This window comes from Hyperoodon ampullatus, assembly GCF_949752795.1.
Source record: "Hyperoodon ampullatus genome assembly, chromosome: 10".
NCBI classification, from domain to species: domain Eukaryota; kingdom Metazoa; phylum Chordata; class Mammalia; order Artiodactyla; family Ziphiidae; genus Hyperoodon; species Hyperoodon ampullatus.
The window spans coordinates 67,932,372-67,943,987 of record NC_136923.1 but is presented as its reverse complement, the minus strand read 5'-3'; the positions used below and the strand labels follow the sequence as shown (position 1 = coordinate 67,943,987).

Sequence of the window (11,616 nt, the reverse complement as noted above, 5' to 3'; positions counted from 1 at the left end):
TTACTTTGCCTTGACTGGTTCTCATTCTAACCAGTGAACTCTTTTTGTTTTTAATGACACTTTTTTAAAAATCCTGTAACATTGATGGGAAGGGAGCCCACCACCATCATATGTGGTGTACCTACAGATGACTGCATGGCAGTTATATTGCGGCCTAAAAGACAATGTCCTATTTAGTGATATAGTAAGCAATGATCCAAAAAACATGCAAGAGCTGGGATCTTTAAAGCGTTCCACAAAAGTCCTGTTACAGTGGAAGAATGAATTGTCTAAGGGTCATGAGCATTAAAACTAAGGTTATGATTCCATTGTTCAATTTGGGCAGGCAGGGATCTGTTGTCACGTCGGGAGATCACGGAAAAGAGGACTCTTCACAGAGTCCTTGATCAAAAATGGGCCTTCAGGTTTCTCTTCAAGAACAGCTCTGCTTTGTAATGGTTCATCACTCACCAGTGACAGGGATTGCCTGTAATCTGAAGCAAATTGGGCATGAGGCAGTGTATGTAATCAATCTGTTTATGGACTTCCCAAGCTCCCCACCTACTAACATGGGCATGGCTGTCTCCGGGTACCTGACGTTGCCCTTGCCTGCGTGATTGCAAACAGCGGGTGGTTGTGTCCTCTTCTGAGTCACAATTAGCTTGTGAAATTGCAGAATTGTTCTGATTTATTTCAGTCATTCTAGGAGCTGGCTTTGGTTCCAGTTTATAGAAAAAATTAACGGATACAGTGTCTTCAGACGTATGTATTTGTGCATCGGGAAGGGGATCAACCTCTTTTTCAATACCAAGCTGCCTTCTCTCTCTAAGCTTATCCTCTTCATCTTCTGTAGAAGCCAAGGATAGAGCAAACGTATCAAAAAATGTTGAATGTGGGCTCACAGGAATATGCTGTTTAATCAAAGGCCATTTAGGGGCTAAATCTGAGACAGCAGGCAAAGAACATTTCTCAAGCATTAATTCAGAAAGGCGTGTTTTTCTTTTATTAGAAAAGAGGAGCTTTGACCGCTTGTTGTAAGTTCTCATGGGAAAACACAAGCCCACAGTATCCTGCAATCTCTGTCTCCTATAGAGCTGCTGGAAAGTGACTTCCTATAGTGCTGCTGGAAATGATGTTCATGTCATGTACAGAGCTTATGCCATTTCGCCTCTCTCTCCTTTGAAGTCCACTTCGAGTTCCACCAAACTTTTTTTTTTTCTTTTTTCTTTGGCAGTGCAGCTTGTGGGACCTTAGTTCCCCGACCAGGGATCAAACCCAGGCCCCTGGCAGTGGGAGTGCCAAGCCCTAACCACTGGACCACCAGGGAATTCCCTCCACCAAGCTTTTTACCAGTATCCAATGAACTTTGTGTCTCTGCAGAACAGGAATGTTTTTTCTTCCTACCCCACAGAGCATGTCAATAGTAGAAACCTCTTCTTGCAAGTCTTGTTCCTGGGGTGACACATGAATTATTAGCCATTTCAATGCTTATTTCAACAATCTGAGGAGTTTCAGTGGCACAGTTTTGGTTTCTCCTTGAAGAATTCTTTGAAGGGCTTAATCCCAGTCATAAGGCAACATTTCCTCTTCAGGGACTGCCCTGTTGCTGAGGAGCTGTCTCCTATACTGATTTTTTTCTCTTTGACAGACAAAACATCTGTTGGAGTTCATGCCTGCATTTTCACTACAGCTTCCTCCTTCATGGCTGAAGAGATTCTGACACCTGTATTGGAAGTTACTCCATATTTCCCCCACTTTATCTGTTGATTATAAGCTCATGACCAATAGCAGGCATGGCTTTGGAGGGGCAGGAGCCTTGAAGGAAATATGTTGTTCTTCTGGCCACAGATACGCATGGTGCCCTTAACCTGCTACACTCACTGAAACTTGCCCAGTGGTGTTCATTCCTCCATAGAGCCTGACTCCCTGCAACATCCTGATGCATCTTATAAATGGTGTGTGGGAGACACAGCAACTCAGATGATCCCCACTCTCCCACTCTGCTATTACCCTGGGGTGCTCCTTCTCTCCCAGGTAGCACTCACTTATTAACCCTTTACTGTGTATCAGGTTCTGTTCTAAGCACTTCACAAAAGCTAACACATTATTCTGCACAACAACCCTGTGAGGTAGGGCTGTTATTACTCCCATTTCCTAGATGAGGAAACTGAGGTACAGGAGGTCCCACTGCCCTGGATTCCACCTGAGGCCCCTAACTCTACCATCTTGTCTACTGCTTAGTATCTGTGCCAGTGAACGTTCAGAATAAGTCCAATAGTGCAAATTTCTGGCCTAGTAGAGGGAAAGGTGGTGCCACCAAAAGGAAAAGAAGCAGGTTCAAATGAAGGACAATTCCTATTTACTGAGTGCATGCAATGGTGCAGGTACTTCACAGGCAGGATCATATTTGTTACTTCCTCAAAAGCCTCTCGTTGAGAGAGGGACAGTTATTCTTTTTACCCAGGGTAAGACTCTTAAGACCAAGAGTTTGCCAAAAGTCACCACTATTCAGTGTCAATGTCAAAACTCAAACCCAGGTGAGATGACAAAGATTAGGCCTTTTCTCTACTCAGTGCTGCTTCAATTTGGGGAAAGGTGGCTTCTTGGTGCCTTTGACATGAGAAACTCAAATCAGTGCACTGAGTGCCTCTGTGTCTTTGCCTCCTGCCCTGGTCCCTCCCCCGCCATACACCCAGACACCCATGGTTTTTACATTCTTTCATAACATCCCAGATAATTCACTGAGCACCTACTACGTATCTGACACTTTTCTTGTAGGCCCTGGAGATACAGCAGTAAACAAAAGTCACTGTCATTCCAAGGAGTAGTGGGGCAATCAAAGCAAATAAACAAAAAAGGCCTCTCCCTCCCCAAAAAATCATTCTCAGGTTCACTGCCAGAGGGTGTATAAACCTCTCAAAGGTCCAAACAAAGGAACATATTGAAATACTGGTGTTTGGATTGAGAGAGTAAGTAACTTTAATGACTTTTTGCAAGTCAGATGGTTTCCAATTATCTGCCTTCGACAAAACTGAATAAGGACCTCTTGGAGTTGTCAGTTGATGGTCATTAATATAAATTTTGATGACGATTACTACGTGAGTTTTGGCGCATTTGGAAGGAGTTTAAACAATGATACTCCTGTGCCAAACCCTTTCCATTCCCATGTACTTATTTTATGTGACCAAGTTTTCGTAGCTATTACCAAACAAACATGAATAGAATGATGCAGGGCTTATTGAGAAAAATCACCTACCTTTGCACCGAGGTATATTTGCAATAAAATTTCATCTATCACAAAATGATCTTATATGTTATTTTGATTAATCATGCAATAATAATACTCATAATGATAGGTAAGAAAGCTTTTAGAGGATCATGATCTCAGGAAACATTTTTACAAATTAAATTACAACATAAACGCACATTTGTATGGTGGAGGAGTATGATAGGATGATCAATACAAGACTTTTGAGCATAAAATTGCATTTCCTGAGGATAAACTTCTGTGAGAGTAAAATGAAATAGAAATACAAGTTCAGGGATAAAAGCGGTAATATAAAATTTCTTAAAGTGATTTTTATTTTTTACATATAAAAATGAATGACGGTGGGTATCAAATTGCTATTGTATTTAAATTCCACTGGATGGCATTCAAAACTGTGATGTTAACACTTTTAAAGTGTCAATTTCCTTTGCAATCTGGATGCCTTTTATGTAATTTTCTTGCCTAGTGACCCTAGCTAGAAAATCCAATACAAGACTGAACAGAAGTGGTGAGAGAGTGGACATCCTTTTCTTGTTCCTGATCTTAGGGAGAAAGCTTTCCGTCTTTCACCATTAAATATAATGACAGCTGAGGGTTTTTCCTCAGCCTTTATCAGGTTGAGGAAATTCCCTTCTATTCCTAATTTGTTGCATGTTTTGCATGGGGGTAGTTTCAAAAAGTTATTTTAGTGAATAAGGAAGCAAAATGTTTGAGAGCTCAAGTTCAAGTTCCTTAGAAACTCTGTCTCTGCTATACCCCCAACAACAAGCACAGTGCCTCCATATGGAAGGGGCCCAATCAGCATTTGCGGAGCAAACTATCTCCCTCCTTCCCCCTTGCATTTTTTTTTTTTAATTTTTTTGCGGTATGTGGGCCTCTCACTGTTGTGGCCTCTCCCGTTGCGGAGCACAGGCTCCGGACGCGCAGGCTCAACAGCCATGGCTCACGGGCCCAGCCGCTCCGCGGCATGTGGGATCTTCCCAGACTGGGGCACGAACCCGTGTCCCCTGCATCGGCAGGCGGACTCTCAACCACTGCGCTACCAGGGAAGCCCCCTCTTGCATTTTATACTCCAGTGATGCTACACTGTTTATGGTGCGCCACCAGGGAAGTCCCCCCTTGCATTTTATACTCCAGTGATGCTACGCTGCTTATGGTTCCCCCACATACGATGCTGTCTTCTCTGACCGCAGGTTCCGTCCCTCCCTTCTGTTCCCAGCTGACACGTATTTGATGTGTTCCAATGCTGCCCCCGTGTTATCTCATTCAGGAGATGCCTCTCTCCTCACCCCTTCTCAAATCCTGAGCTGAGCGGGCCTCTTTTTTTGTGCTCCTATGGTACTTTGTGCATCTACTGTATTTATAATCCCCCACTAAACTAGACAGGTGATAGGGTGTGTGGTTAAGAGTATGAATTTGAGAGCCCGGCTGCTCAGATTCAAAATTCTGCCTCTTACTAGTTTGTGCGACTTTGGTTGTACCTCAGCTTCTTCATCTGTCAAACACAGGTGATAATAATGGTACTGATCTCAGAGTTGTTTGAGGGATGAGGGGTAACAGTGTCCAGTAAGCAGTCGTTACTATGTAAGAATTAGCGAATATGTGTGTATGTATAAATGATTCACTTTGCTGCACACCTGAATCACAACACTGTAAATCAACTATACCCCAATAAAAATTAAAAAAAAAAATTAGCTATTAAGTCCTACAGGGCAAGGGCTATGTTTTCTTCTTCTCTGCTTCTCCAAGCCCTTAGTCTCCTGCCCGGGCTGCAGTGGGTACTCAATACATGTTTGTCATGAGGGTGGGCCTGGTGGAAAGTATCTGAAAGAAGGAAAAGAAATATGAATTTGACATTGCATAGCAGGTAGAAATCAGAACTCAAATGTCTAAACCATGTTGCCCATTTTTACGTATTTCCTAAACAGTTTTCACTCTGGCCCCGAGATTGCCAAACTGGAGAAATTAAACCTGGGGCCAGAGGTTCCAAGAGGACAGAGTGACCTCAGAGAATAAACACAAGTCACAAGAGCTGTGTTGTGCCTGCCTGCTAATGAATGTTTACAAATGTGTGTGGCAGATTTTAGTCAAAACTTGTTTTCTTTATATCCGGGAGAGAGGATGTGGGGCAAACAAATCCTCATTACTATACACTTCTCTGGTAGAAGTTCTTTACCCAGGTAGAAGAACTAAGACTTGGACACGATCAGCGCAGGTCAGTTTGCAACACCCTGCTGCCTCCCCAGAGCACCTCCAGGGAGCACAGCAAGGGCTCTACCTGCCTCCAGAACCATCAATCTCTGTAACCTCCTCATTGCTAGAGAATCTCCTCCCCTCCTCCAACCTTCACGCTGTGGCCAGAGCATCCAAAAGGATGCATAGTTTCCCACCCTACCAAGCCATGGCTTTTATTCTTCTATTTTTTTTAAGATTTATTTATCATTTTTAAAATTTTATTTATCTTTATCTGGGTCGGGTCTTAGTTGCAGCACGTGGCATCTTCGTTGAGGCACGCGGAATCTTTTTGTTGCAGCACGCGGGCTCGTTCGTCGTGGTGCACGGGCTTCTCGCTAGTTGTGGCATGCCGGTTTTCTCTCTCTAGTTGTGGCGCGCAGGCTCCAGGGTGCATGGGCGCTGTAGTTTTGTGGCACACAGGCTCTCTAGTTGAGGCGCACGAGCTCAGAAGTTGTGGCACGCGGGCTTAGTGGTCCCGTGGCATGTGGGTTCTTAGTTCCCTGACCAGGGATTGAACCCACGTCCCCTGCATTGTAAGGTGGATTCTTCACCACTGGACCACCAGGGAAGTCCCAAGGCTTTTATTCTTATATCTCCTCCAGCTACACCCCTCAACCCTTCACTCCAGCACAATTTCCTTGTGAAGTATAAGCTTTTATAGAACAAAGCCAGAAAGCGGTTTATCTCCAAGCAACTTCTGTTCTCAAGCCTCTCCAGGGATCAGGGAGCCCAAGAGGCTGACTTCTTGCTTGGAAAGTGCTGGCTGCTTTGGGTGTATCCTACACACTGCCCAGACAGGCTGTGCTGGATCTTTTGTTTGCCCTCCAGATTCACCCTCCACCCTCTCCACCCTGCTCTGTGCCCTGGGAGGCTGGCCTGCATGGACTGCATCACCCAGGCACCTTTGCCTTCTAACTTCCAGTTGAGTTTTGTCAATGGGAGGCACTGGCTGGAGAGGATGATTGGACAAAGAAGTCGGGTATTTATTTCCCTGCTGCGCCATGGTTATATCCCTTTATCAAAGGGCACAGCTGTATTCAGGCAGTCCTTTCTTACTGCTACAGCTCTGTTATGGGTTGAACTGTATCCCCGTCCTCAAAAGGTATATTGGAGTCCTAACCCCCAGAACCTCAGAAGGTGACCTTTTGGAGATAGGGTCTTTACAGAGGTAATCAAGTTAAAATGAGCTCTTGAGGATGAGCCCTAATCCAATATGGCTGATGTCCTTATGAAAAGGGGAAATTTGAACATAGATTGAGACACACATACAGGGAAGATAATCTGAAGAGTCATGGAGAAGGCTGTCACCTACAAGCCAAGCAAAGAGGACAAATCCTTCCCTCATAGTCCTCAGAAGGAACCAACCCTGCTGATGCCTTGGTTTCAGACTTCTAGCCTCCAGGGCTGAGAAAACACATTTCTATTGTTTAAGCCACCCAGTTTGTGGTACTTTGTGAAAGCAACCCTAGCAGACTAACACAAACTCTCATTGGGTCTGGTAACACCTCCACCCCTTGTGTCTTCAGGCCTAGGGTGGTAAAGACTCCCACTGTTGCTAGTCCTCACCATCCCTAGTTGGTTTCCCTTAATCCTGTCCACACCTCAATCTCTTTATTCAATTCTCTTCAATTATTCTGTTGACTGTGCCATGTTTACTGATACTCAAGTCTAAAATATATTTTCCCAATATACTTCACAAAACTATCACAAAGGCAAGAGAAAGTTCTATTGGGGTTCTCCAATTATGCAGACATCTACTGGGAATCTTATTCAATATATTTTCACTTTCTTCTTCTGTTACCTATTTCATCTTGCAGGACATAGAGGAAGCCATGAGGGGAAGTGATACTTTGGACTTAATTCAGATCAAAATTGTGAGAGTTTGTGGTAATCAAGGCAGGGAATGGGTGTGATGAAACATGTATCCTACACTTTAGGTGCTCATATTTCAAAAATTCCAAAGAAGCATTAGGTAAGATCCTAGAACAGCCTTAAAAAATAAGTTAGCTCAAAAGGAATAGGATCTTGCAGAAATTAAATTTTGACACTGCCCATGAGCAGCAAAAACATGACGACTCATGTTCTCTGAATAATTCTACTTTTAAAAGAACTTGCAGAAAAACAGTTGTGGGAGAGGCGTATGCATGTAATTGAAAATGAATACCAAAGAATGGCCACCACTTTTAAGAATAACTTCTGGAAGGGGAAAATCCAAAATAGGATAAGTCCTGTGAAAACAGGGGGGGAAAGTGATTTTTAAAGTTACATTTAAAGCGAGAAACACAAAAAAATGGTATAGGCTTTAGAATATGGGAAAAAACCAAACTAGCTTATATGAACAATTATAGAAATTACAGAAAAGGTGTGAAGAACTGAAGCATGCTGGGAGACTGGGGAAAAACAGATGAAAGAAAAAGGAGAAATAGTCAATCCTGGGAACTCAGTCCAGTGAACTTGACACTGACTCTGGAAAAATTCTCAAATGAGTTGTTAAACAGATGGCTGGTGAGCTCTTAGAGAGAGAATCAACAGTCACTCAGAGATGTATTTCCTTTTTGATGGATCTGCACTAACCCATTTGGGTTTTAGCACAGCTCTCCTGTTGTCCCTCTCAGCGTTTTCTCTCCCTCATCTAGACCTTTCTCATAAACTGCACATCATTTATTCTTTGATTAGACAAATATTTGAGCACCTAGTAAGTGCTAGGCACTAATTTCCCCATTCTGGGACTTTCCCTCAGCCACCAGCTCTCTCCTGTCTTTTCTAAACCCCATGTGGTTTTCCTGAGCTGGGAGAATCCACATACTCCAGGGCTTGACTGTCTGCCCCAACTCACCTTTTGTTTTCAAGGATAGAATTGGGAGGAAACTGGGTTGCAGTTTTCCTTGGCCAACAGGTGCTGTCCTCTTTTGCAATATGCCCAGAAATGCTATGATTCGGGTTCCATGCAACAGATATTAACTCAATTTCAAATTTGGCAAGCCTATATTTCCAGCCTCACATTCCACTTCATCTCTTCAGTCATTACCAGCCCCAGTCCCTGCCTGTAAGTTTCCAAGCCTGTGCCTTTTTGCTCAATTGATTTTCTCATTCAGGAGCCTGACATCTCCTCCACCTCTGGAAATCCTACACATTTCCCAAGACCCAACTCAAAAGCTGCCTCCTCCCTGGCTGGACTTAATGACCTACTTTGCTCAATAAAATCCCGCCCAAGCCCCACGCTTGACCTGTGCAGCACCACTGTACTTTCATCTTCCCTTCTCAATTAATTACTTGTCTGTCTTCCCCACTGGAGTCTAACTTCTTTTAAGGGCAAGGGTCTGCAGGCTTCCACCCAGTCCAGCTGCAGTACTTTACAAAGGGGTTGGCAAACTAAGGCCTGAGCAAAGAATGGTTGAAATAGTGGAAAAAAGATCAACAGAAGAATAATATTTCATGATACATGAAAATTACATGAAATTCAAATTTCAGGGACCATAAATAAGACTTTTTTTGAACACTGAGAGCCCCTATTTTCTATGACTGCTTTTGAGCTCTAGTGGCAGAGCTTAATAGTTAAGAGATCTTATGGGGTTTACTATATGGCCCTTTACAGAAAAACTTTTCTAACCCTGCTTTACAACAAGGATTTGATGACTGATCACTGTGTCAGGACACCAAGGTTCTGAGTACATATCCCCGCCGAGTTTTAGTTTGTGCATTGGAAGTAATAACTATCTTGCCTTTAAGCTGTCATGAACATCAAAAGAGATAATGCACTTAGAAAAGTATAAAAATATTCTATAAAGACAACTGTGTTTATCTGTACTGAAAAGATGATAAAGTTGTAAAATAAGAAAACACTGTAAGTTTTTACTCTCCCGCTTCCTTCGTTTACAGTCTTCTGTTGAATTTGAAATTTTAAGAGAAAACTCACTTTTAAAGTTTTTACTTTTTAAGTGAGGATAAGGTCACAGGTTCCTTCCTTCGAGTGTTTCTTTTGTGTTGCTCCCACCTCCTTTTCTTTCTCACTTGTAATTCCCGCCCCCCCTCCATTTTCTTTATATAGTTTCTCAATTGGCCCTCACAATAACTCAGCGGAGGCACTGGGACACACCTGATTATTCCATTTTACAGATCAGGAAAACAAGGCAGATTACAGTTGGCTGCGCAGCTCTGACTCAGCACGCAGGGAACCCTCAGTGCCACGCTCTTCGCCATTCCTCAGGGGTAACCGCCCGGCAAACAGAACAAAGCTGACCCTGCGAGGCTTCCAAGCTCGGTCCTCAAACACCCCTTGCGTGTTCCTCCTCGGTGTTATTTCCTTCACCCCTCCTCCCCCAATTCTTTACTGCCCCCCCCTTCTCGGGAACAGGTGGTAGGCTCCGCGCTCAACGCGCAGACGCGCGCCGTCGTGGGCGGGGCGGGGCGGGAACTGGGGGGCGGGGTGTGCGCGGGCTTGGTTTTGGGCCGCGGCGGGAGCGGGAGTCACCGCCACTGGAGTGCGCAGGCGCCAGGCAGTTACCGGTCTCGCCATGGAGCGGAAAGGTGAGCGGTGGAGCGGCCTCCGCCACGAGGGGCAACGGCCGCCGGGGCAAGGCCCGGGTCAACGCCGGGAGCTTCGCCTAACCGCCGCCGTCCGGTCCCCGGGCGTGCGGCGCCCCTCCACTGAGGTGGCGCCGCCCCTCACCCCCCGCCTCTGGGCAGCCGGTCCGCGCCCCTCAGCTCCGGCGTCCTTCCGCGCCGGCAGTCATCGCCTCTCGTTCCCCGCCAGGCCGGCCCGCCCCTTGGGGCCACTCCAGGGCCCGGCCCTCGGCAGGCGAGGCCGACCCCGGCGCGCCAGCCCCCTGACCCGGCCTGAGCCCCTTCCGGCGTGCCCCGCTTGGGCGCTGCTCTGCGCTCCGTGGGCCGCCAGCCCCCTGAGCGGCCGCCTGGCCGACGCCGCGGCGCTTGCCCCGGAGCCGCCCCTCAGGCAGGCCCCGCACCCGGGCCTCGCGCCCCTGCTGGGTCTCCACCCTCACCTTGGTCTCTTCCTTTCCTCCCCATTCGCCCTTCATCCATCCCTCTCTCCTGCAGTGCTTGCGCTCCAGGCCCGAAAGAAAAGGACCAAGGCCAAGAAGGACAAAGCCCAGAAGAAGTGAGTCTCGCCCCCCAACATCCCTTCCTTTGGATTTGCCCCCGCACCTCGTCTCTGGTTTCACGTCTTGAACGTGCACTGGGTTTGGACCCCCGCCGGCCGCAGCCACATGGCCTCGGGGCGGCCAAGGAGGGTCGCGCCCCGTGAACCATGTGGGCGGGAGCTTCTGTTGCTGGAGGCCAGGTCTGCGTCTTAGCAGCCCCGCGCCTTCTGGAAAGGGCTGTTGGGAGAGGACCGTAGCCCGACCGGTACCTTACCTTCCCAACTCCAGAGAGGAGGCACAAGCTCCCCGAGTTTGAGCCTCCCCACAGAGCTGGTAGATCACTATCAGTTTGTGAACCCTGCTCTCTTTCCATACCTGCTTCCCAGCGTCTTAATTTGCCTCCTCCGTCTGCAGGGTAGGCGGCAGGGAATTCTTGAATGAATTTTCCGTATTTTGGTCTGCCAGCCACACTCCTTTTATAGAGGAGGGCATGGAGCTTTCCCCTGGGTTAGGCAACTTCCTGAGCCTGCAGGCGCCTGGCCTTCCTTGCAGTCTGCAGGCAGCCCTCTGGGGTATGCAGCTGGTTTCTGTTGCTGCTTCTCTTTTCCCTGAACCTCAAGTCCTCGCACTGAATGCAGATACCTTCTGGAGTGGGCATCACAGTGGTGACGGGGAAGTTCTTTAGCCAACGCTGTTGCTGATTTTGGCTTGGTGTGTTAAATGCCACTTGCCGGTTTTTATCAGCAGGATGCATAATCGTGGTTTCGTGCTATTGTGGGAAACACAAAAGTTGGTCAGAGTGTCATAGAAACGCCCAGTAGAGGGCTTCTGCAAGTGAGGCTTAGTCTGAAGAACTTTTATCTTGTACTCACATTTAATTGCAGAGGGCCTTGGAAATTGTCTTTTAGACAGTTTGTACTCAGAAAAAAATGCATTATTTTCATGACACTTTTCCATTTCCTTGGAGCTACGTGGAGTTGTACACCATCTAAGTCTTTCTGAGCTGATAAAACTCATTTCAGAGGCTTTCCTAGG

At 46.3% G+C, this 11,616-nt stretch overlaps 1 pseudogene across 1 annotated transcript; it reads right to left on the bottom strand.

Annotated features, from left to right (window-relative positions):
* Positions 1-9,998, bottom strand: LOC307058938 (suppressor of cytokine signaling 5-like; annotated as a pseudogene). The gene is made up of 3 exons: positions 9,866-9,998; positions 1,322-1,739; positions 1-1,185 (listed from the first exon to the last, which is right to left on the bottom strand). The product of its transcript is annotated as a suppressor of cytokine signaling 5-like (transcript).
* Between the last annotated feature and the right edge of the window lie 1,618 nt (positions 9,999-11,616).